The following is a 4,777-nucleotide window of genomic DNA, read 5'->3' as shown; positions in this document are numbered from 1 at the left end:
GTGAAGGAGGAAGGCAGTGGTGGCGGTTCGGCAAGGGGAGGATAGGAGGTGGTGGTCGATGGTAGGGAGCGAAAGTGTTGTGTGCGGTCGTGATGGGCCGATGGCGGCTGTGAGGTCCGGTGGAGGTGGGGATGTCGAGGGTGGAGGTGGGAGGTCGTGGGTGGGTTGTTATGTGTGGGTTGTTGGCGGCAGGAAGGGAGATCAGAGGAGGACGACCATGTCGGCGGGAAGGGAGGTCAGCGAAAATGTTAGATCTGAGACGAGAGGAGAAGGAGAAGGATGAATGTTGTTGTGGGGGTGGTGGCTGTCGGCAGTAAAGACGGAGAGGACGAAGGGAGGGGCGGCGGTGGGGTAGGGGTGATGAAGGAGAGTAGTGAGCAAAACAGATTTTTTTTTGGGTTTGATATTTGGTTTTTTTTTGGTTTTATATTTGTTTTTTTTTTGTATGTGTGGGTGATGTGAGAGAAGTGGGATAGAGAGATGGAGAGTTTGGTAGAAATGAGGGAAAAGAGGAAGGGGGAGTTAATTAGATGAGGGGAGTGTTAATTAGGAAAAGTATAAAAGAGAGTATAATTAAACATACTTTTTGCCTTTTAATCTCAGCCACTCATATACAAGATCTAAGGGGTTGTAATGGGACTTATGGACTCAAATATAAGAGGAGGACTCATTTGATCCTATTATATATATATATATATATATATATATATATATAGAGAGAGAGAGAGAGAGAGAGAGAGAGAGAGAGGATCTGTTGAGTCTACCTCCTTAGGGTGAGTCCGTTCTACCAATCTGGACCGTTAGATGAATAAGATCCAACGACCTAGATGTGACGTGTGTTAGTAAGGGTAATTTTGTAATTTAACCCTTTGTATAAGAAGTCATTCTCAGCTCGTTTTTGTCATTCCAGCATTCAACTCATTCTCTCTTTTCTTTATCTCTCTTCAAGTTTGTCTCCCGAAAAAAACGAATGAAAAAAAATTTAGGATCATTTTGAATCTTCAAGCAATCAAGGTTTGATCTAGCATCGTGAGTTTTTTTCCTGCTCATATTATTTACTCTGTATTATTTTATTCTTTTTTTACTCTTATATTGCCGCTGTAAACAAATTTTTTAGGTTCTGTGACTTTTTTTTTATTCAATTGATTCCTTCTTATCAAAACCTTAGTAGATCCTGCTTACGATTCGTTAATTTCTTCAATTTTCTTGAATTATTGTCGTTTTTATAGTTCTTAGATATTTCCGTCTCCAATCTAATACGGAGTAATATTTATGTTCGAATTTCTGAAGAAATTTCTTTCAGTTTGTTTGTATATGCGTTTCCGTCATTATTTTAATTTCGTTAAATTTAATTGTCGGTTGAACATTTCGTTGTTGAATCGGGATGTTCTTATTTGCTCGATCAATTTCTTAACTTTTGATTGCGTTGTTCACTGAATATCTATTCGCGTAAAAATTTCGGACGTGGTCATTTTTCGCTCCTATTGGTTCTCCTTCTTGTATCTCTGTTTTCAATTTAACTATCTTTCTTAATTATTCCTTCCAAAGTTCAGTTGCAATTTGAAGATTAGAAGTTGAATGTTTAAGGCCGCTCAAGTATACTGAAATTGGTTGATTAGTTGAAATTTCTAAAGCTAAGTGTCGAAAAGTTCATCACTGGATGTGATTGTAATGATGTTAGTATGTTAGAATGATAGTATGACTGTGTTACTGTGACGTTCTAAGTTTGTGCTTGTAACTGTGTTTGTGTGTTATAATGTATAAGAACCTAACTTGCGACAATAACGGTTTAATTGTGTTACGAATTATGATAATGGTTTAACCCTGTTAGAATAATGGTTAAACTTTGTTACAATAATGGTTTACTCGTGTTACAATGACGATTTAACTATGTTACTCTAATGATTTAACTATGTTACTATAATAAATGTAAGCACACGATGTTAGTGTGTTATAATGGTTAAGAGTGTAACTTGCGACAATAACGGTTTAATTGTGTTACGGTAATCGTTTAACGATGTTACAATAATGGTTAAATTTTGTTACAATAATGGTTTACTCGTGTTAGAATGTTTTGTTACAATAATGGTTAGTTTCCATATTTCCAATGGAGCCAAAGATTCATTACTCTTTGGTTCTAGATTATGATGGAATAAAGCAAAATGGCTCACTAAAGTGGCTGCGCTTCTTTCTCTTGTGAAGTAGTGGTCGTTCGGTGCAGTTCTCGACGCAATTTTCATCTTGGGTCACTCGGAAACAGCCTCTTTGTGTTGCTAACACAAGGGTAAGGCTGCGTACATCCGACCCCCCTTACCCCGCAATTTGCGGGAACCATTTTGGCACTGGGGTAATGTTGTTGTAATGGTTTACTCGTGTTACAATTGCGATAATGGCAATTTAACTATGTTACACTAATGGTTTAACTATGTTACAATAATGGTTTATTCGTGTTACAATGACGATTTAATTATGTTATACTAATGGTTTAATTATATACTATAATAATTGTATGCTTACAATTTCAAGTCATAGTTTTCTTCTCTTTTACTCTCCCTTGCATGATAACCGTTATTATAATGGTACTAGTGTTACAATATAGAGAACTCGCCGTTTCCGATGAATAGCGGTTGTGCATGCACCTGGTTATTTTAGAATTCCGTATAAGTATGTTATTGTATTAGTGAACTTATGTTACTCTAATGGTATATGCGTGTTATTATAATGGTACTACTGTTACAGTATAAAGAACTCATCATTTGCAGCCTGATGAATAGCGGTTGTGCATGAACCTGGTTAGTTTAGAATTCTCTATAGGACCTATAGGTGTGTTATTGTAATGATGGTGAACTTATGTTACTCTAAAGGTATATGTGTGTTATTATAATGATACTAGTATTACAATATAGGGAACTCGCCACTTACAGCTGATGAATCGCGGTTGTGCACCTAGTTATTTTGGAATTTCAGTGAGGTTAGTAGCTTCTATATAATATTCATTATTAAAAGGCTATTAGATCAGTACTAAAGCAATGTGTAGTAATGCACAAGGATGTATACCAGCTTATCCTTGTGAAACTATAGACATGCTATCTTTCAATTTGAATCTATGAAAGGTGTATTTTAAAAGCATTTAGCTTCAAGTCTACCTCATTCCGTTTTTATTTGACATATATTAAAGGCTATTAGCTCAAATGGGAGAGCAATGTGCAAATTTTGCACAAAGATATAGGTTTGAGTCCCATATAGCCTAATTAATTTAAGAATCGAGTAATTAGAACTTGTGAGGACATGAGCATTGCAGTAGCATTGAATGAGAGATAGCTCTAACAAATGAGAATTATGTAATGTGTTTCCGGTTCATAACTTCATGGTCTGCATGATACTCATGAAGTGCATTACTACTTTCACAATGCCTTAAAAAACAATTTAAAATTGCATAAATTGGGGGTTGTTGATGAGGATACCTGTCTGTGGGATGGGCTCAGAGACGGATTCTCAATTATTCTTTGAATGTGAATATAGCTCCAGGATTATTGCCCTCATTGGCAATCGGATCAGGGAGAACATTCCTACAGACAACCATACAGAATGGCGGAGAAGATTAACTGGATCTCGGATGCGAAAGGGGATCATTAATGCTCTATTAAATGCCTCAATCTATGCCATATGGAGACAAAGGAACCTGTGCAAACATGATCTTGTGCTGCTTAAACCGGAAAAGGTAGCGACGATGATTATTAAAGAGGTCGCAAATCGTATCTTAAGCTTTCAGGAGCAAATTGGAAGTCGAGAAAGAGAATTGATAGAGAGATTGCAGGATTACAGTGGATGAAGGTGATGGGATGAGTAGTTGAGGAGTTTTGGGACGATTGTGTCCGGAAGACACCTGGTTTTGATGATAATGTTTGTTTAGGCATGTCGGTAGTGATAGATGCTCACTTTGTTGGGCTGTGTTTTGGTTCTATTTGTTTGGTCCTAAGAAGGTCGGGTTGGGTCATTTACCACCGTCTTCTCTTGTATGGTGACGTTATTTTTTTTAATATACTTACATTTTACCGAAAAAAAGAAGTGCATTACTACGACTTTCATATTCTGCACAACAACTCCTACAGAATACCAATGCTGTATTGAGATAGCCTGAAGCTACTGTTCTTGGCTTTGAGAATCACTGCAAAAAAAAGCTTGGGTCAATCAAATTATGAAGATATGCTTACTATCTGAAACACTATTACCATTTCTTCGTGTTTTCTATTGAGTATTGCAACCTGTATTTGAACTCCATATCATGCTGTTCAAATGAGCAATTGTGCAATGTATATCGCGACTACACATTTTCGAATGTAAACGGCTTCCAGGAAATAGCCAATATTTTACTGAAACATCTGATGTTTGACCAATGTGTGTTCGATACGTGACCAGTACCAGGCTAATCATACAATCGACTCCACAACAAGATTCAAGTACTTTTGTTATGTCGTAAAGGAAATAAATTTAGTAGCTAGGACCGTAGGAGGATGGTATTGCATTGCCAATAGTGCATCTTTTAATCAGTCTTTGAATTTGTTAGTAGAATTGACAATGAATCATTTGCGGCGAGTTAGGTTTTTTTATATTGACCATGAGTAACACATTTTACTCCATGAAATAACACTTGTTATTTACCATAATAACATAATTGATTTAATAGCTAATAAACTAACATATGCTATTCAATAGAGAGAAACAATTTTCTTCATAACGTAACACTAGTAACGCAAGCAATTAAATAAAGTAACAC

At 36.5% G+C, this 4,777-nt stretch overlaps 1 long non-coding RNA gene across 1 annotated transcript; it reads left to right on the top strand.

The window, feature by feature from the left end:
• Positions 1-901: 901 nt before the first annotated feature.
• Positions 902-4,393, top strand: LOC141642921 (uncharacterized). Its single transcript, XR_012543538.1, has 3 exons — positions 902-1,029; positions 2,907-2,971; positions 3,523-4,393. It is a non-coding gene; the product is annotated as an uncharacterized LOC141642921 (long non-coding RNA).
• The last annotated feature ends 384 nt before the right edge of the window (positions 4,394-4,777 follow it).

The sequence above is a fragment of the Silene latifolia genome, chromosome 2 (assembly GCF_048544455.1).
Source record: "Silene latifolia isolate original U9 population chromosome 2, ASM4854445v1, whole genome shotgun sequence".
Lineage (NCBI taxonomy): Eukaryota > Viridiplantae > Streptophyta > Magnoliopsida > Caryophyllales > Caryophyllaceae > Silene > Silene latifolia.
This window is presented reverse-complemented; position numbering and strand designations above follow the sequence as displayed.